This window comes from Podarcis gaigeae, assembly GCF_964106915.1.
Source record: "Podarcis gaigeae genome assembly, chromosome: 2".
Taxonomy (NCBI): Eukaryota; Metazoa; Chordata; class Lepidosauria; order Squamata; family Lacertidae; genus Podarcis; species Podarcis gaigeae.
In genome coordinates, this window is record NC_139679.1 from 107,574,763 (window position 1) to 107,596,808 (window position 22,046).

The following is a 22,046-nucleotide window of genomic DNA, read 5'->3' on the forward strand; positions in this document are numbered from 1 at the left end:
GCAGTGAATGGAAATGCCATTTACCTTCCCACTGGAGTGGTACCTATTTATCTACTTGCACTTTGACGTGCTTTCGAACTGCTAGGATGGCAGGAGCAGGGACCGAGCAACGGGAGCTCACTAAATTGCGGGGATTCAAACCGCCAACCTTCTGATCAGCAAGTCCTAGGCTCTGTGGTTTAACCCACAGCGCCACCCGCATCCCTCGTATTCAGACATTACGCTAAGCCATAGTTTAGGTTAGCCTTGTGCTCACACCCTCCTCCTTCCCCAGAGTCCAGAGCAGGCATCCCCACACTTGGCCCTCCTGCTGTTTTGGGACTACAATGATCCTGTTAGCTAGGGATGATGGGAGTTGTAGTCCCAAAACAGCTGGTGGGCTAAGTTTGGGGGTGCCTGGTCCAGAGCCAAGGTTTCAAGGTAGCTTTAAAAAAAAAAAGTGGCGGACTTCCGGAGGCGGCGCGAAACAGCAATGGCGGTCCTCTTCGCGCTGTGAAGAGGGGCTCCGCGAAAAAGGGTCGTCCGCTGCGGCAAAGCGGAGACCCATCAAGAAAAACCGCAGGCAGAGCGAGCCTGCGGCCGTGGGACTCGGCGGGCGCCTTGAGCCCCCCCAGAAGCGGAGAAGGAGCCTCGTAAGAGGCTCCGGAACGTGAAAGGGGGAGCGGCGCTGTGAGTTCATCGCTCTTTTCGTGGAAGCAAAGCCGCGCTGCTGCTGCTGATGAGCGCTGACCTTTCTTCTTGAAAATATCGGAAATTGGAGCAACATACCCGTGAGTAAGGGGTTTAAATTCTTAATCTAAATTGGTGAAATTCGGCTGAAAACGGGAGGCGAGTAACAGGAAGTCCGCCTCCCGACTCTGCTAATTAGATCAAAGCAAGGGCTCTGAAGCGAGCTGAAGTGCTTAAAAGGGATTGTAAAAGTGGAAGAAAGAGTGCATTGATAGACTTTGCATTTCGAGGATAAAAGGGAAAGAATTGTGAAATTTATGGACTTTTGCCCTCTGGAACTGTCCCCCTATTTTTGAGCTAAACGGAGTTAAAAGGGGTAACCCCGTCATCGGGCTGCCAGTGTATAGAAGAGAACTGTCAAACTGCTGTCAAATTGACGACATTGTAGCAGAGATTTAAACTGTTGCATAGACTGAGACATTAATGTTTAACATTGTTGCTGGGACCTCTCTTGACACCTTGTGGCTGGATTCTAAGAGACTGGAAGCTTTGGAAACCTCCCTTTTGTGTTTTGGAACTACAAAAATTTAACATGGGGAATATAGGAACTTCAATGGCGGAAAATAGTTCCTTCCTTCTTTGAAACTTCGAAATACTCCCCCTAGAGGACTGTGGAAGTATAGTGGCCTGGGAATTGAACTTTATTGAAATTCTTTGTGGTTTAATTGTTTATACTTTGGACTTGTCTTTCTCATGGGACAAAAGATCATTTGACCTTGAACAGAGGCAGGTGTGGAATGAGCGGCTCAGGGAGAACAAGAGCAGCTAAAGCCAAAGATAAAGAAAAAGAGAAAAAATCTGGGCAACTCATGCAAATAACTTTAACTCATCATCACAGATCATCCGTCCCAACTGTGCTGACAGCACAGGAGGTGGAATTTGTACAGCCTGCTGCAGAAGATATGGCAACTGGAGGATCTGAAACAGTTTTGAAACAAATTTTGGAACAACTGGCAGTTTTAAATCAAAAAGTGGATAATCAAACATCAAAAATTGACCAAGCCACATCCTCTATTGGCAAATTAACTGAACAGGTTTCGCAGCATACCCAGGCAATTGAGAAACTGCAAGGAGCTACGGCAGAAAACTACAAATTAGCTGTGGAAGCCAATCAAAAAGCAGAACAGGCGAATATAAAGGTTGATGAGATTAAAGGGGAAGTAAGGCCTCTGAAAAGACAGGTAGGGGAACAACAAGCCTACCTGTCATTGGTTGAATTGAAAAGTAAAGAAAATAATCTCAGGATAAGGGCTATCCCGGAACTGGAGAAAGACAACCTAGAGGGATTTCTGACACTTTTGTTCTCCAAATTCTGGGGAATTGAGGAAGAAAAGGACTTTAAAATTGTGACAGCCTTTAGACTGGGAAAATCTGTAAAGAAAGACAAGTCCAGAGACTGCTTAGTTATTCTGAGATCAAGAGAAGAGAGGGATAAGATATTAGGCCTACATTTCAAGAAATATTTGGAGATAGAAGACAAAAAGGCTGAAATTTACAGAGATATACCCAAATATCTCTTGGAACTTAGGACTGCCTATATAGACTTGACTAAATTGTTGAGACACAACGGAATTCCCTATAGGTGGGAGTTTCCACAAGGACTATCATTTACTTACAAAGGAAGGAAAATAAAAATTAAATCACCTGAAGACCAGCAGAAGTTCCTATACGACCACGAGGAGGACCTGCAAAAAGGAGCTGCAGCTTCTTGGCCTCCACCACCACCGGGACCATCTCCAAAGCCTACACCGCCTGGATCTGGACCAACATTACCACCTCCGGGATCGGAGGGAAACTTAGATACCCCATTGTAGGACCCGCCAACTGAACCAGGATGTCTCTGCAGCTTCTTAGCTGGAATATAAATGGCGGAAACTCCCCGGAGAAAAGAAGAAAAGTTTTTCACATCTTGAAAAAGGAACAATTGGACGTTATTTGCCTACAAGAAACACATGTGACAAGGCTCCACAGAAAAGTGCTAATTAATAAAAGACTAGGCCAAGAATTTATTTCTTCAGATAAAGTTAAGAAAAGAGGAGTGGTGATATATGCAAAGGAGAGCCTGTCACCGAAATTCTTATTTAAAGATGAACATGGCCGAATTCTGGCGATTGAAATACAGACACAAGGAGAAAAATTTTTGATATTAGGAATATACGCTCCAAATGAGGGAAAATCGGAATTTTTCAGGAAGCTGCATGAGACTATGCTGGATTACTTGGACTACAATAACATCATTATGTTGGGTGATATGAATGGGGTTGTGTCTGTAAACATGGATAAGTCACAAAGTGTCAACATATCGAAGGATGGCAGACTACCTAAAACTTTTTTTGAAATGACTGACAATATGGACTTAATTGACATATGGAGGGTTAAGAACCCTCTAGGGAAAGAAGGAACTTTCTTTTCTGAAGCTCATCTGACATGGACACGAATCGACCAAATATGGACAACTAGGGGACTGGTACCTAAGACTAGAAAAGTGGAAATCTGCCCAAAAACTTGCTCCGACCATAACGCTTTGAAAGTGGAATTGAGACTAAATACAACCGGATCCTTTAGATGGAAAATGAATGACACTATATTAAGAGACCAGGAGATTGTGAAGAAGGCCCAAAAAACTTTAAAGGACTATTTTGAGATAAATTTGAATACCACTGTGGATAAAAGAATAATCTGGGACGCAAGTAAAGCAGTCATGAGAGGGTTTCTAATACAACAAAACACGATTAAGAAAAGACTCTGGAATGAAAAGAAGGAGAAGATATTGGAGAAAATAAGAGAAGGAGAGAAAAAATTAAGATCTAGGCCTAAGTCGAAGGATGTGCTAAGAGAAGTGAAATTTTTCCAGGCGCAATACTCGAATTTGATAAATCAAGAGGTGGAATGGAAAATTAAACAAATGAAACAAAGATCCTTTGAATCGGCGAATAAGTGTGGGAAACTGCTAGCATGGCAGTTGAAAAAGAGACAAAAACTTAATACAGTTACAAATCTAGAGATTGAAGGGAGAATGGTTCAGAAACCTGAGGAAATTAGAAAGTGTTTCCAGAGATATTTCAAAGAACTTTATTCACAAGGGCCGCAAAAAGCTTCCGAGGTGGATCAATTTCTTAAAACTAATGGATTACAAAAAATATCCCAGGAAATGAGATCAATCCTGAATTGTAACATCACACAGCAAGAAATTGAAAGTGCCATTCAGAATCTCCAATTGGGCAAATCTCCAGGCCCTGATGGACTAACCTCCAAATACTACAAGGTTTTAAAGGATTATTTGATACAACCTTTGATGGAGGTTTGTAACCAGATCATGGAGGGGAGGAAGGCACCGGAAACGTGGAAAGAAGCTTTCATCACATTGATACCTAAACTAGGAACTGAAAAGACTCAGCTTAAGAACTACCGCCCCATCTCACTCCTAAATGTGGATTACAATTTTTTTGCGGATATCCTGGCAAATAGATTTAAAAAAGTATTAAATGAAGTGATCCATAAGGACCAGGCTGGCTTTCTCCCTGGTAGGCATTTGTTTGACAATACAAGAAACATTATTGATATTTTGGAGCTTCTACAAACAAATCTTAACACTAGAGCGGTCTTAATTTTTATTGATGCAGAGAAGGCCTTTGATAATATTTCTTGGATGTTTATGAAGAAAAATTTGGAAGGGATGGGAGTGGGGCGGGGGTTTGAAAATGGTATAGAAGCAATCTACTCAGAACAAAAAGCGAAATTGATTGTAAACAATGTGGTGACAGAGGAGTTTAAAATTGAAAAAGGGACACGCCAGGGGTGCCCCCTATCCCCCCTATTGTTTATTTCAGTTCTGGAGGTGTTGCTAAACATGATTAGAAAGGACCGGTTGGTTCAGGGAATTGATGTCGGAGTGAAACAATATAAATTGAAAGCATTTGCAGATGACCTGGTATTAACATTACAGGAACCAGTCTCTAGCACTAAAAGAGTGTTAGAATTAATTTCTGACTTTGGTCGGGTGGCGGGATTTAAGTTAAATAAGCAAAAAACTAAAGTTTTAGCAAAAAATTTGACAGTTACAGAAACAGATGAGTTCTCTAAAGAAACAGAACTAAATGTGGTTAAAAAAGTAAAATACCTAGGGGTGCACTTGACCTCCAAAAATTTGAATTTGTTTAAAGACAACTATGAGAAATGTTGGTCAGAAATTAAAAGAGATTTGGAAATATGGTCAAGATTAAAACTTTCCTTGTTAGGCCGAATAGCTGCTGTAAAGATGAATGTATTGCCGAAAATGTTATTCTTGTTTCAGGCCCTACAGATCGTGGACAAGGTGGAATGTTTTGGAAAGTGGCAGAAGGATATCTCTAAGTTTGTTTGGCAGGGCAAAAAGCCCCGAATAAAGTTTAAGATATTAACTGATGCGAAAGAAAGAGGGGGATTTGCCCTGCCAGACTTGAGGTTATATTATGAAGCTGCAGCCTTCTGCTGGTTGAAAGATTGGATTTTGCTGGAGAACACTGATGTCCTAGATCTGGAAGGGTTTGATAATGCGTTTGGGTGGCATGCATATCTGTGGTATGACAAGGTTAAAGTGCACAAATTGTTCAAAAACCATATTGTCAGAAGAGCAATTTTGATGGTCTGGACAAAATATAAAGACTTATTGGAGAGTAAGACTCCGAGGTGGCTCTCACCGGTGGAGGCCAAGGCACGTAAGAGACTTAACATGGAGGCCCACTGGCCTAAATATTGGGAAATAATTGAGAAAATTGGAGACAATTGGAGGTTGCTGAGCTTGGAAAAACTGAAAACCAAGGTGCGAGATTGGTTGCACTATGCCCAAATCCAGGAGGTCTTTAAAATAGATAAAAAGGTTGGATTCCAGGTGGAAAAATCGAAACTAGAGACAGAATTGTTAGAGCCAAAAAATAAACTACTTTCGAGAATGTATAACTTGCTGCTTAAGTGGAATACACAGGATGAGATAGTCAAATCCGCCATGATAAAATGGGCGCAGGATGTGGGGCACAACATTATGTTTGCAGACTGGGAAAGGTTATGGAACACCGGAATGAAATTTACGGCATGTAGTGCCTTGAAGGAAAACATTATGAAAATGGTATACCGGTGGTACATGACCCCAGTCAAACTAGCTAAGATATACCACCTGTCTGACAATAAATGTTGGAAATGTAGAGAGGCGGAAGGGACATTTTTTCACCTCTGGTGGACTTGCCCGAAAGTGAAGGCCTTTTGGGAGATGATCCATAATGAACTAAAAAAGGTACTTAGATTTACCTTACCTAAGAAACCGGAGGCCTTTCTTTTGGGCATTGTAGACCAGAGAGTACTTAAGAAAGATAGAATCTTTTTTATGTATGCTACCACGGCAGCCAGGATCTTGATTGCAAGGCATTGGAAGACACAAGATCTACCCACACTGGAGGAATGGCAATCGCAGTTGATGGACTACATGGAATTGGCCGAAATGACTGGCAGAATCCGAGACTTGGGAGAAGAAACAATCGAGGAGGACTGGATAAAGTTTAAGGACTATTTGAAAAAATACTATAAGCTGTATGAATGTTAAAAAAAAAAATGCACCTTTTAGGAAATTTTAGCTTCAGCAAATGTAAGTTAATGAAATGGAAATTAAGACACAAGAATTTAGAGGTAAAATAATGAAACAACTTTATTGTGTTTAAATATAAAACGTACAAAAATTGAGTTATAGTATATTTGAAATTAGGGAACACGATAAAATGCAAGATACAATAAGCTTTGAAATAAGTTAACAAATTGCTGATGTTTTATAGTACAGAGAATGCAGGGTTTGGAGGTTGCGGGGAAGTCCTTTAGATTTGATGAAAAAAGAACATGGAAATTTGTTATTCTCTTTTTATACTTTCTTATATCTATCCTTTATTCTTTTTTCTGTATTTCTTAAACTCAATAAAAATATTATAAAAAAATAAAAATAAAAAAAAAGTGGCTTGAGGGGAGTGGATCAGCCCCCCACCCCCGCACAACAAACAACAATGTCATTACTTTGGCACACAGTGCCTTAAACTATGGAACTCTCTTCCAAAAGACAGCTACAAAGCTGGAACTAGACAAATTCATGGAGGATAAGGCTCTCAATGGCTGCAAGCCACGGTGGCTTTGCTACCCCTCCTGTGTCGGAGGCAGCAGGCTAGTTGCTAGGAATTGAGAACGTGGAGAGTGCTGCTGAATTTAGGCCCTGCTGGCTGGCTGGCTTCCCATAGGCATCAAGTTGGTTCACTGGGCTAGATGAGCCTTTGGTCTGATCCAGCAGGCCTCTTCTTATGTTTATTTTTTGCGCAGCCAACTCCTCCAACCACAAAGGTCCCTTCATCTGGACTTGAACTCTCTGCCACCCCACGTTTTGCAACCACACGTGCTTGGGGGATATAATGACAGTTTGCTGCAATTCTGCCACCACCACCTCTGCCCTGAATTCTGTGCTAAAACAAGAGCTGTGTGGAGCTCTGACAGGGCAGGGCAAAAGAAAAGGAAAAAGAACAACAAACCGAAATGAAGAACTGCCTAATTTAGCAGGGTTATAGTCCTGCAACAAATGCAAACGGCTAAGTGTTTTTTTCTTCTAACCCTCTCATCAAACTGCTTTTTACTGGGGTGTTTTCCTTTTGGTCTCTGAGCTTTTGATGTACTAATTAGCCCACCCAACCTGGGACAGTCCTTCTTCTTCTTCTGTTTTCGCTCTGAACATTTTTGGCTTGAAGAGGAGCTGCAAGAGGCCTGACATTTTTGCCCTGTGCTTCCCCTTCCACTCGTGTGGTTCAGAGCAGACATGGCAACATGGCACCGGGGAAAGGATGTAGCTCAATGGTTGAGCATCTGTTTTGCACTCAGAAGGTCCTGGGTTCCATTCCAGATACGACTGGGAGAAACCTCTGCCTAAAATCCTGGAGAGACGCTACCGGTTTTGCATACGCAATACTCAGCTGGATGGAGTAATGATCAGGCTCAGTAGAAAGGCAGCTTCCTAGGTTCCTAACGCTGACCCAGCCAGAAAACCTGCAATGCTGGACATGAGCACAACAGCACTCTGCCCACCTGTGAATCCCAGCACCTAGTATTCAGACTCCAAAGAGTGGAGACAGACCTCCACAACACTTGTATAAATCACATTACAGAAATCGTTCACCATCACTACGGATGCCATTCTCTGGTGTTAACAATAGTTAAGTTCATTCATGGTTCTAAAAACTGGAGTTGGGGAATGCTGGAGTTGAGGGCAGGAGTACAGGTGCTTGTAGCATAAACACCGACAACTGGGAAACGCTGGCCTGTGAGTGCTCCAATTGGAGAACAGCCTTTACCAAATGTGTCATGGGATTTGAAGAGGCTCGAACTCAGGACAAAAGGGAGAAACGTGCTAAGAGGAAGGCACAAGTGGCAAACCCTCAATGAGATCCACCAGGAAACCTATGTCCCCACTGTGGAAGGACGTGTGGATCCAGAATTGGCCTCCACAGTCACTTATGGCCTCGGCCCAGTATACCTGAAGGAGCGTCTCCACCCCCATCGTTTTGCCCGGATGCTGAGGTCCAGTGCCGAGGGCCTTCTGGCGGTTCCCTCGCTGCAAGAAGCCAAGTTACAGGGAACCAGGCAGAGGGCCTTCTCGGTAGTAGCACCCACCCTGTGGAACGCCCTCCCACCAGATGTCAAAGAGAAAAACAACCAGCAGACTTTTAGAAGACATCTGAAGGCAGCCCTGTTCAGGGAAGCTTTTAATGTTTAATAGACTATTGTATTTTAATATTCTGTTGGAAGCCGTCCAGAGTAGCTGGGGAAACCCAGCCAGATGGGCGGGGTATAAATAAATAAATAAATAAATAAATAAATAAATAAATGATGATGATGCAACTCATTGTTAAAACTGTGTTTATGGAAGACAATCTTATTCGGCTACAAGTGATGACCAAAGAAGAAGTAGTAGTTTCAGATGCTGCCAAAACAACCAAACAACCATAGGAAACCATTGCCTGGAAAAGCCCACAAATTCCAATTCCTTTCTTGCCTCTGTGCTCTGGAATACCCATCTGAATAAAGGTGGAACTTAAGGCACGGTTCTGCAATGAGTTTGCTGGAAGGCTCTCTTTCATCCTGTGAAACGAGAGATGGCGAACTTCTTGTGGGATCTACTTTGTTGTTGTTTTCTACCAGAATGCCAAGATCCACCAACTGGTGCCAAAGACAACACGGTAGAATTAAGGAATTCTGAGCCCGAGGAATTGTTTCAAGTACCAAAACCCCAACTGCACTCACAGTCCTTCCACAAAAACAAAAGCACACCCGTTTTCCCACCCCCAATCACCAGTTTATTTAGGGGGGCTCTTTTGTTCCTGCTACTGTTGAACAAATGGGCGTAAGAAATCCTTGCCAATGTACTTAAGATACTGATCTACCTTCTATTCACCCCTAAAGCAAGTAGCTAGAGGTGAACAGAAGACTGGGGAAGGTGAGGCTTAAACCCTAGCAGAAGTATGCTCAAAAATTATCACCTCCATCCCCTGAACCTGCAGCTGATCTGTAAAAGATACAGGGACACATCCTGTATCCTGCAAAAGTGTGAATAGTCAGACAACAGAAAAAAAATTAAAGCAACACTGCTACCTCATCTCATCCTCTTCTGCACTGCAGACTAAACAGTCTTGATGCTTCTACTTCCCCTTTATACAGACACCCACTCAGAAGCTTTTCATCATAGTTTCCAGGCCTCTCTTTTATCTAAGCTCAACTGTCTGACCAAGAGCCCAGTCATAGCAGAGGGTAATAGCTGGAGGCGGCCTGACTAAGGTGGACACATGGCAACAGGTGCTCCTGCACCTTTAATAGCTGGGTCCCGGCATTTAATGTATGACAAGCCAAAACTTCCATTTCCATGCAACAAAAAAAGGTGCAGCAGCCCTCTCCTGTTTTGAACCTGGGCCTCCTAATCTTGTCCTAAGGACTAAGGAGACAAAGTCATGCACTTCACTTCACTTGACACGTGTGGGCCTTAGGTATGTCCCTCTCCCATTGCTGCCTAAAAACTAACAGCACAAATTACTTTTAATTATTATCACTTAATGTATTTGCATCCTGCCTTTTTCCCAGGATGAGGTTCAATGTGGCTCGCAAATACCATATATATCAGTAAAATACCATATATATCAGTAGCGGCACCAAATTAAAGTTGAATGACAATAAATTTGTGATATTCAAAAAGAGCGAAACACAAGGCAAAAGGAGTAGACTAAATCAGCATTCAAAGCAATTACTATCACCTATTAGGGTTCACAGGGAAGTGGGTGGCGCTGTGGGTTAAACCACAGAGCCTAGGACTTGCCGATCAGAAGGTTGCCAGTTCGAATCCCTGCGACGGGGTGAGCTCCCATTGCTCGGTCCCTTCTCCTGCCAACCTAGCAGTTCGAAAGCACATCAAAGTGCAAGTAGATAAATAGGTACCGCTCCGGCGGGAAGGTAAACGGCGTTTCCGTGCGCTGCTCTGGTTCGCCAGAAGCAGCTTAGTCATGCTGGCCACATGACCTGGAAGCTGTATGCCGGCTCCCTCGGCCAATAAAGGGAGATAAGCGCCGCAACCCCAGAGTCGGTCACAACTGGACCTAATGGTCAGGGGTCCCTTTACCTTTAACTATTACGGTTCACACCCAGCACAATTTAAAGCATGTGTACTAAGAACTAAGCTCCACTGGCTTTAGTGGGACTTAAAGAGTGCAAGCCTATACATGTTTACTCAGAAGTAAGTTCCTGTTATGCTTAGCGGGTCTTTGTCCCAGGTAAGTGTTGTGTGGTCCAGAAGCTTTAATCTTGGTAGACCACTTAACGATTTTTCCTCCTGTTGCAGCAACCTTAATTCACTGTGCTAGATGCTGTATGATTTGCAATTGCATTTGTATTGCTTTTTAATTTTTCATATTGCCTTACAATTTGCATTCCACAGATCTGAGATACAATAAAACCCAAGGTAAAGAAAAGAAGAAGAAAAAAAAATACTATTAAAAACCACCAAGGGCAGGGATGCCACAGACCACGTGAATGAAGCTCATGGACCACTTCTGGTCCATGGACCACTTTAGGAACCCCTGTTTTAACCTCTGGTAATTGCCTTTATTTCATTTATTGCACTTGCAGCTTTCTTGCATAAAATGCATTCAAGGAAGCTTATAATAACAATACAAAACATAGCATAGCCGACATCAGAACCAAGCAGGTTAAGAAATGAATAGCTCACATAGAGGCAATTAATTTCAGCCTCCCTAAGCACTTACTTCCTGCCTTTCTCCCACACTGGCACTCTCAGCAGCCCACAGGAAGCTCCCAGGTGGCTCTCCATCCAGGTTCCTGCCTCAGGTATCCTTGGACCATAGCCTTGGGGCGGCTGAGCTCTGCCCTTATTCAGGCTGCCCAACTGAGGACTCCAGAATGACACTTCCAACAAAAGTGGCAGCCTGCTGTGGGGTACGAGTCACGGCTATTAAGGGCCAGCTGCATCCTGCGCAGCTGCCAATCAGCTCTTCTTAAGGAAGTAGGAAGAGGCTGCTGGTCAGCAGTTGCTTCCGCTCCGTGTTCTTGCCTGTTTCTTAAATTGCTCTTTTGTTTATCTTGGTCCGTGTTCATATCCTACGTTTTAAGCACGGTGATGCCACTTCAAAGCGTCATGGTGTCCCCCAAGGAATTCTGGGAGCTGAAGTCTGCTAAAGGTGCTGAGAGTTGTTAGGAGAGCCTTATTCCCCTTGCAGCAGGCATCCCCAAACTTCGCCCTTCAGATATTTTGGGACTACAGTTCCCATCATCCCCGACCACTGATCCTGTTAGCTAGGGATGATGGGAGTTGTAGTCCCAAAACATATGGAGGGCAGAGTTTGGGGGTGCCTGCCTTGCAGTGATGCAGTTCCCAGAGTTCCCTGGGAGGAGGGGATGATGGTTAAATGCAGGCATCCCCAAACTCAGCCCTCCAGATGTTTTGACTACAGCTCTCATCATCCCTAGCTAACAGGACCAGAGATCAGGGATGTTGGGAATTGTAGTCCCAAAACATCTGGAGGGCAGTGTTTGGGGGTGCCTGGTTAAATCACTCTGAGAATATCTCCTAACAACCCTTAACAGACTACAGTACTAGAAGGGTAGCCAGTGCAGACCTTTTAACAATGGTGTCACATATTGTCGACCAGATGCCCCCATCAGCAGTCTGGCTATAGCACTGTGCACCAGCTGGAGCTTCCAAAACAGGCCCAAGGCCACACCTACCGTATTTTTCGCTCTATAAGACGCACTTTTCCCCTCCTAAAAAGTAAGGGGAAATATGTGTGCGTCTTATGGAGTGAATGCAGGCTGCGCAGCTATCGCTGAAGCCAGAAGAGCAAGAGGAATCGGTGTGCGGCGATCCCTCTTGCTCTCCTGGCTTTAGGGATAGCCACGCAAAGCCTCTTGAGCGCAGCGGGAGCTCTCTTCCCTCTTCGCTCAAGAGGCTTTGCGTTGCTTTCTTGTTTCATGTTTTCCTCCTCTAAAAACCAGGTGCGTCTTATGGTCGGGTGAATCTTATAGAGCAAAAAATACGGTACATAGTGTGAAATGCAGTAATAAAGTTTTGAGGTTACCCCCACATGAACTACGGCGGTCAGGCTATGTGCAGCTTCTCTTTTTAACAGTACTTGTACAGAATGGTGGTATTCAAATGATCCTCCACACCATAGTTTAAAAGAATCAGGAACAATTATCATTACCCTTCTCCCTCCCTCACATGCACAGCTTCATGTATTACTTCCTGTTTAGCTCAAACTACCATGGTTTGATCAAAGCAAAGTTTACAACAGTCAAACACAACAGCAAACTATGGTTTGATCGAAACAAGAAAGCAGGGGGTGCAGGCATGGAGTTCATTCTCAGTCATCCAAACCATGGTTTACAGCACGACCAGGAGGCAGCCACCAGAATTCCTTTTCTTTTGCTACCCAACAGCAGCACAACCATGTCACAAACAGAGTTCCAATACGGATGATGTCGCCATCAAGGGGACAGTAGAGTTCAACCAGAAACACCCAGTTAGGCTTTGAAGACCAGGATCTCTACAGTCAAGGTACAACGAGGAGCGTGGGTGCCCGATTAGTCACCAAGAATTACGAGAGGGTGGTGATTTGTTCTCTAAAATGGCAGAAACTTTCTTCCCCTGCAAAAACTCGACATGCGGCCATGCCATTTTTGCTCTCCTTTGCACAGTGGGCTGCATGCACGTTATACATCTCAGAGCAAACTTACCTGAGTCCTATAGGCAAGTTCTGGCAGGAGTCCACAATCGATGCAATGGCAGCAGTTGAAAGTCTGCTGGTAAACAGCTTAGAGATGCAGCCAGAAATGAATGAGATACCTGGGGTTCAGGCAACCTTTAAGAAAGAAAACAGGGGGTGGGAGGGTTGGTTGGTAAACTTAAATCTCCTACTGGTCAGTATACAATGTGCATAAACCCCCATCCTACGAAGAAAGCAAAAACCACACGTATCTAGGTTTGCTAGGTTGCACTCCAGCGATGTAAAAAATTCTGAGCTTGCATGATGCAGTCATGGCTGCTCCTGCCACCCCAAATAATAATAATAATAATAATAATAATAATAATAATAATAAATTTTATTTATACCCCGCCCTCCCCGGCCAGAGCCAGGCTCAGGGCAGCTAACACCATTAAAATTACACTAAAAACATAATATTTTTTTTAAAAAAAAACAATTTAAAATACAGTGGTACCTCAGGTTACATACGCTTCAGGTTACAGACTCCGCTAACCCAGAAATAATACCTCAGGTTAAGAACTTTGCTTCAGGATGAGAACAGAAATCGTGTTCCAGGGGCACAGCGGCAGCAGGAGGCCCCATTAGCTAAAGTGGTGTTTCAGGTTAAGAACAGTTTCAGGTTAAGTACGGACCTCAGGAATGACTTAAGTACTTAACCTGAGGTACCACTGTACAGGTTAAAATGCAATTTAAAATGCAGCCTCGTTTTAAAAGTAGCCCATAGATCAAAACTATACATTGCCCCACACCAGGGCCAACCCGCCCATGAGGCAGACTGAGGAAGCCGCCTCAGGAAGCCGAAACCCAGGGGTGCCTCTGTGCCCCACCTCCCAAAAAGTGAAGAAGAGAAGCGGCTTCAGTGGCTTCCACTAAGTGAGGCTTCAGTGGATGATGGTACCTTCTCATTTCACCTCAGGAGACCAAACGGAACAAGCCACTCCTGCCCAACACTCACTCTGATTGTCTACAAATGGGGCAATTCTCATTCTGGGCCAAGAGCATCATCCAGAGTCTCGCCCTCCCTGGCCTCTGGTCCACGGCTTGCTCCTCAGTAGCACAGCATGGAATCGTGACCCCTTTTACTTACCATCTGGACTGCCTGGGCTTCATTTCTCTTCTCAGTCAGTGCACCTCAAGCTGTAAAGAAAACACAACGAGAATGTTTCATCCCAAGCCAAGCAAATGTAAGTAACCTTGGGCCTATATATTTCTTTAGATGCATGGGACTTTAAGAGTTTGGACCACTGTACTCTCTGAACAGTTGCCTAGCTGTGTTAAAAAAGCTCAGGGACAGAGAAGCACGGACAGCTTTATTATTGATTGGTATCCTTTTATTCAACACATGACAACAACTGGTGTCAATAGAAAGCCGCCTCGCTCCCTGCCAAAACAGAAAAAAAATGGTCAGCTGGAGCTGGATCTAATACCAGACTGATCCTTCCCTTTACAATAATTCTTTTGTCCTCTATGTCTCATCAGAAGATGCTTGTTTATGATGCAATATTGTCTTCTTCCTGAATTCATTCTGCACTCTCTTCCGCTTTGGTTTTTTTATACGATAATCTTTATTGCCATTGTCCCATACAGAACAACAAAATTGAAAAAATCTACATCATACATTCAAAAACCAACAAGCCTGCTATCCCAGCCTAGTTAACCCCCTAAAAACTCTGATACCCCATAATTAAATACAATATACACCCACAGAGACTACCTTACACTGCGTTTAAAACCAAAATTGCATTTGGATAGAAACTGTTTCTCAGGCGGCTAGTCCTAGTCTTTATAACCCTGTACCTTCTTCCAGAAGGCAGGAGCTGAAAGAGATCAGTTCCAGGGTGTGTACTATCCTGCACTATCTCTGCAGCTTTCTTATGACACCTGGAAGTATAGATTTGATCCAAGGTGGGAAGAGTGCACCCAATTATTCTCTCCGCAGTCTTTACAACCCTGGATAACATTGTTTTTCCCCTGACCGTGCAGCTCCCAAACCACACACACAGACCATAAGTTAATACACTCTCAACAGTACAATGGCAAAATGCGATCAACAGGTCCTTTGAGAGATTATTTATCTTTTGTAGTTTTGACTTGTAATATAATTTAGAATTTGATAAAAAAAATTAAAAACGTTGAGCCTAAATGTAGGAACTTGTTCTTTCCATATGTGTGCTTGGGGCATGATGGGGCGGTGGCAACACTCATCACAACCTGAGTTCCTTGGAAAGGTGGGGGGGGGGGAGACTGTAATAAATAAATGAAGGACCACACACCTTCCGTCAATGCAGTACTGCAGCATAATATTGACTCCAAAACAGGAACATAAGCTTTCAGGAGCGATCAACCATATTCACAGAAGATGGACCTCTCAATCATCAATCAAATGAACAGTAGTGGATGGCCAGATGGGGCAGTGGCACTGAACTGACCTCCCTTTGCCTGCATCACTGCAGCCAGGGCAGAAAATGGGAGGTTGGCACAGTGCAAACACACCAGCAGAACCAATCTAATGTTCCCTTTGGCGCATTTGCATTCCACCAACCCCACCCCTTTCCCTCTCTGTTTTGTTACACAGCAGTGACACAGGCAACTAGAGGTCAGGTGAACGCCACAACGCCACTCCACAGTCCTCTACTGCAAATTATTAATGGAAGTGCACTAATAATTGCTGGATGCTAGGAACAAATAGTAGGGTGATGCGATAATGAATTAATGAATGGCCAACCAAGGACCCCATGCATGCGCACACATGCATACACCTTACATCAGAGCAACATTGTGATCCCAGAACATGAATATTAACCGTAAAACAGAAGAAGAGCACAACATATAACTAACTTATAAAATTTATGGCCGCAGGTTATGGCGATGACTCAGATAGCTTTAGAATGTGCCAGACAAAGTAATGCAGAACAGGCCTGCTGGTGGCTTGTAAATAAGTTCACCCAAGTTACTAGCCTGCAAAGACATTTACTAGCCTGCATTTCCATGTTAAGAGTAGCAGCCAAAGTAAGAATACAGGCTGCTAGCCCCTTAGCAGACTTGTAAAAGAGGAAAGGGGCAGGGGAGATAAAGAAAATTCCACCCAGGAGAGAAAGAGTGATCCACCCCTCCTCCACAAGTTCTGCTGGTCATTATGGGCTCTGTGGCTGGCATAGAGGAGGAGGAGGATAGGCTTTCTGGTCCCCCCACTACCACCCACTCAACTACCTTGAATTCCTGGTTGCCTTGGTTTCCCTGTTGTTAAATACACAGCTGCAAAAAGTAATTCAATTTTTTCATCATTGCCAATAGGTCCTCCAAGTTCAGGGACAATATGCCTCTGAGCAGCACATAATAGGGACCAACAGCAGGGGACATGCTGCGTTTGTATTTATAGGGGTGCAGCTGAGGCTCCAATACTTTGGCCACCTCATGAGAAGAGAAGACTCCCTGGAAAAGACCCTGATGTTGGGAAAGATGGCACAAGGAGAAGGGGACGACAGAGGACGAGATGGTTGGACAGTGTTCTTGAAGCTACCAGCATGAGTTTGACCAAACTGCGGGAGGCAGTGGAAGACAGGAGTGCCTGGCATGCTCTGGTCCATGGGGTCACGAAGAGTCAGACACGACTAAACGACTAAACAACAACAGCTCATCAACAGCATACCCTACAAAATCCAGGTGATCCAAATTGGGATGCTCTGCTGACAACACGCCAGAGTGCCAGACCCAAAAAACAGGACGTTCTGGGATGCAACCAGAAGCCGGGATGACTTCTGTAATTCTGGGATGTCCCGCTTAAATCTGGATGGCTTGGCAGCATGTGGTACAGCCCCTGCTTTGCAGATGAAAGGTCCCAGGTAGGACTATGAATGTCCCTTGGTTGGAACCCCAGAGAGCCACTGCCAGCCAGTGTCCATAATACTGAGTTGGACTGACCAGTTGGTCTGACTCAGAATAAGTTTCCTATGTTCCTGTGCTTTGCTTCCCATCAGCTTCCCAGAAACATCTGCCTGGCCACTGAAGGAAACAGGATGCTGGCCAGATGGACCTTTGACCTGATCCAGCAGAGCTCTTCTTGCATTCATGTCACCCAGCAAAGGCAATTCTTAGGCTCAAAGCTCATAGCAGAAGAGGATGCTGGTGATCTTACACCAATCCCAGCGCCGGCCAGGAGCAAGTCCTTTGCAGGGACGCTTGGAGGCCGCACTGTAACACTGTGTGAGCCTAGCTGGCCTATGCAAGAGCTAGACAATCGCTGCATGGAAACCGCCCTCCCTTGCCAGTTTGTCAAGTTTTGGCTTGTCTGCTTCACCTTTCCAAACAAGGATGGAGACAGAAGACACCCATCACCCCCTGGGGGCAGAGGGGGTGGGAGATTCTGTTGGCATGGTGACTGACAGTAGCCCTCGCTTCCTTTTAATGAACAGGAATAAAAATGTTTTGTTCTCATTAAGGAAAAAGAGAGCTGCATTCCTGATTGGTGAGTAACGTCTCTGCCTGCGAGTTAATCTCCCAGAAAGCTGTGGCAGCCTGGGATGGGGTTTCCAGTCCGACCCACTCAGCCACTTTTCTCCTGAGCCTCTCTAGATACCCTTGAAGAGGGAGTTTCACCCAGGTTGGGGCTCACACTGCCCCACCCCACTTCATGCTAGGGTCCCACAACAGACAGGTGTTTCCTCACAGTGCCCAAGGGAGAATTGAGACACACAACTGGTTGAAGGGGTGCGGTGGAGCAAGCATGTTAATTCTTCAACTCTTATTTGTGATAAGGCTGATCAACCATCAAGGTTCGCAGTTTTCCAGGTCAGGGAAAGCTTTTCACACCATTTTGTCTGATGAAGCATCAACCACACTGACTCCAGCACGTTGCAAAGGATTCTGGGGGCATGTTCTGGGATGCGTGGTGCGTTCATGAAGGCCACTGTGGCCAGGCCTATTAAACCACCTGGCAGGAACTGAGAGAGCACTCTAGAATACACACAACAGTCTTCTGCATTGCTATCTGTGTTGGGCTCAGAATTGGCATGGGGTAGGGGAAGCCGGGAGAGGTTAGGGAGGTGGAAAGGGGAATAAAATAGTTTAGCAGCAGCAGCAGCTGCAAGCAAAACTCTTCCAGATAGCCACATTGCAGTTACAAATTTTGGAGAAAGTATCAGCAGCAGCAAGCAATTTTATCATAATCACAATCTTTTTCGTAAACCGCCTTGAGGGTTTTTTTCTACGATCAAGCTACGTATAAATGTTATGAAATAACTAAATAAATCACCAAGCAACTTGCTTTTCAACGAAACTTATCAACCATTAATAACCTTCGAATTGTGGAATCCTTCTTCCTCCTCCTCCTCAGATAAGTTTCCAAGGAAATTCATGGTTCAAAAGCCAAGTTTTGCAAAAGCTTGTTTAAATTAGCTTCCGGGGAACTGAGCTGCAGGGAACACACACACACACACACACACAGCTTTGATCTAGCAAGCTCAGCATTTGGAAAGCTGACCTGGATTGCCAGCATACTTGAATGAAGGGCCAAGCCGAAAGGCCTGATTTCAAAGTGTTAATAAAATAAAATAAAAGGCATTTGTTAAGGGTGCTGAGAATTCTGTTCGGGATCTCCCAACAGTTCTCCCAGGAGCTTCTGGCAGAGGGAAACGGTATTAAAACCCGTGCTCTTCTGTAGCACAGAAAGGCTGCAAGTATCTTTGGATTGAATTAAAGTGGTGTTCTCGGCACCTTTGCAAAAAAGAAAAAAGAAAATCAGACAACAGCCAGGAGAGGATCCGTTACCTGAATTTCCCCCTCTTCTTTTTATGCCCAGAAGAATGTGACTTGCAGATCTAGCTCGCAAAACCGTTCCTCTTACAATGCCGACTCCCTGGCAGGTGGCCGACGAGCCCTCGAAACCATCTGTGATATGAGCAATTAGCGCAAAATGCCAGCTTCCCAACTGACAACATGGGCAAGTTATTTCCAGCGGAGAAGGAGTTGCGTTCCAATAGGCCCAGGCAGGCATTTCACACCCTGGCATCTAAGCCTGCTCTCCGCCTGCCTGCCTCCGGGTAGGAAGTTCTTCTGCAGCTTATACCCCCCCCCCACACCCCTCCTCCAGAGAGACAAAGGGCCTTCTCACAAAACACCTCAATGAAGGAGGCAGCTGAATGAACAATGATGCAAACCAACCTTGGCTAACAAGCTCTGCCCAGTGTCCATTAGCTCAAATTTCTCCCAGTCCAGTGAGCAAAGCTGAAGAGGCTGCAGCACTGGGCACTGCTGCCCACCCTGCCTGCAAATTTGGGGATTTGTGGGAATGACTCCGCTCCTTACACACACACACACACACACACACACACACAAATGTATACACTAACCAAGCATTGGCTAGAATAGAGCACAACCAGAAACAGCTGATCATAATATTAAGAGATCAGAGCCATTCACTGGGTTTGGCCATACGATTAGGAACAGACATGTCTTCAAACATTGCATCTCTCTACACGATATGTTTAAAGCAGTATTTTACTACTACTACTACTACTAATAATAATAATAATAATAATAAATTTTTATTTATATCCCACCCTCCCCAGCCGAAGCCAGGCTCAGAGCAGCTAACAACTATAAAAGTAACACAATTTACATAAAATCACAATCAATTGATTGAAATGCATTCTAAAATCAATTCAAAATCAAATTAATTGCAACCATTGGGCTAGAGTTCTGTGAGGATTACCAAAGGAGGGGGTCAGACTGTGCCTTGGCCAAAGGCCTGGTGGAACAGCTCTGTCTTGCAGGCCCTACGGAAAAATGTCAAGTCCCGCAGGGCCCTAGTCTCTTGTGACAGAGAGTTCCACCAGATCGGGGCCATGGCCGAAAAGGCTCTGGCTGTGGTTGAGGCCAGTCTAACCTCCCTGTGGCCTGGGATCTCCAAGATGTTTTTATTTGAAGACTGTAAGGCTTTCCCCCGGAGACTCCTGTGGTTTGTGAAGGGTGCAGAGTGTTGTTGGGAAGAGTGGTGATGATGATTATTATTGTCCCAGTCACACTGGGCGGCTTCCAGCAAAATATAAAAACACAATAAAGCATCAAACATTAAAAACCTTATCGAGGTGGGGTAGGGGAAGCCATGCCTGTTTAAAGTGGTATGATCCTGCTTTAAAAATATAGTGTAGATAGGGCCAATATGTGAGGAAATGCCTCCTGTTGCCTCTTCTGAATGTAGCGCCACACCCATTTCATTGATTTACGGAATACACTTCCACAAAGATGTGTTGGCAGTCTCTGCCTCGGACAGGTTTAAAAGGAGATAAATTCTTGGGGAAGGTTAAGTGTATCAACCACTACTACTAGCTATTTTTGTTTTATTCATTCGTAAGAGATGCTCTAGCCTGCCCTCTGTCACATGATCCAAAGGCAGTTCATAATAATACCAGGCCACCATAAAACCAAATCAACAGAAAGGAGGTCAAAACAAAGCATGCCTTAAAAAATATCCAGCGAGCCGCAACTTGGGTTCTCCATTTGCAGCACCGATGGGATTTGTAATAACATAAAAATGTCCAGGCAAAGAGGGCAGTTTTCCCCTGGCACAAGCATGACAAACGTTTTAAGAACATAAGGAGAGCTCTGCAGAATGAGGCCAAAGACCCATCTAGTCCAGCATTCTCTTCACACAGCGGCCAACCAGATTCCTGTTGGTGGTAGTTGTGCCTGCAGGGCGGAGGTGGCCAACATTTATGGCTGAAGGGTTGCATCCAGGCAGGCAGGCAAGCAGACATAGGTTGTTGTGGCCAAAGTAAACTGTGCCCTCTCACCCACAAACACACATGCACAAGCAGGTACAGTGGTACCTCGGGCTACAGACGCTTCAGGTTACAGACTCAGCTAACCCAGAAATAGTGCCTCAGATTAAGAACTTTACTTCAGGATGAGAACATAAATCGCGCAGCAGCAGCAGCAGCGGGAGGCCCGATTAGCTAAAGTGGTACCTCAGGTTAAGAACAGTTTCAAGTTAAGAACGGACCTCCAGAACAAATTACAGTAAGTTCTTAACTAACCAGAGGTACCACTGTACTATGCGTGCAGACCACACAACATTCAAACACATGCACACACGCATAATGTTTATATGCTCTGCCTCCACAGTTGCGGGAAGAGTGAGAGCTCTTGTGCTCAGGCCCTGCTTGTACATTTCCCACAGGAAACTGGTCAGCCACTGTGAGAACAGGATGCTGGACTAGGTAGGCCACTGGCCTGATCCAGCACACCAGGCACTTTGTTCTCTCTCAATTTACCCAGTTGTACGAATGGAAGGGAAAGTGTCAGGGAGATAACACTGAGGTAATACATAACCTGAAAAGCGATGACAAACCTAGACAGCATCTTAAAAAGCAGAGCCATCACCTTGCCGACAAAGGTCCATATAAAAAAAATTCCTTCCAGTAGCACCTTAAAGACCAACTAAGTTAGTTCTTGGTATGAGCTTTCGTGTGCATGCACACTTCTTCAGATAACAGGTATCTGAAGAACAGGGGTTGTGCGCCCATCTCACTTAAGAGGCCAGGGGCCAGCGCTGTCCGGAGACACTTCCGGGTCACGTGGCCAGCGTGACAAGCTGCATCTGGCGAGCCAGAGCCACACACGGAAACGCCGTTTACCTTCCCGCTGGTAAGCGGTCCCTATTTATCTACTTGCACCTGGAGGTACTTTCGAACTGCTAGGTTGGCAGGCGCTGGGACCGAGCAGCGGGAGCGCACCCCGCCGCAGGGATTCGAACCGCCGACCTTTCGATCGGCAAGTCCTAGGCGCTGAGGCTTTAACCCACAGCGCCACCTGCGTCCCTAACCCAACACAGCTACCTATCTGTAAAAGGTCCATATAGTTCAAGCTATGGTTTTCCCAGTAGTGATGTATGCAAGTGAGAGCTGGACCATAAAGAAGGCCGATCGCCGAAGAATTGATGCTTTTGAATTCTGGTGCTGGAGGAGACTCTTGAGAGTCCCATGGACTGCAAGAAGATCA

At 44.8% G+C, this 22,046-nt stretch overlaps 1 protein-coding gene across 1 annotated transcript in view; it reads right to left on the reverse strand.

Annotated features, from left to right (window-relative positions):
- The window catches only part of PLXNB1 (plexin B1), a 152,642-nt gene that overhangs the window by 107,194 nt on the left and 23,402 nt on the right, over positions 1-22,046 (reverse strand). The window contains exons 2-3 of the mRNA XM_083722203.1: positions 14,137-14,186; positions 13,021-13,145 (exon numbers count right to left, since the gene is read on the reverse strand). The gene's annotated coding sequence lies outside the window, so the exon portion shown is untranslated. The remainder of the gene's footprint in view (positions 1-13,020; positions 13,146-14,136; positions 14,187-22,046) is intronic.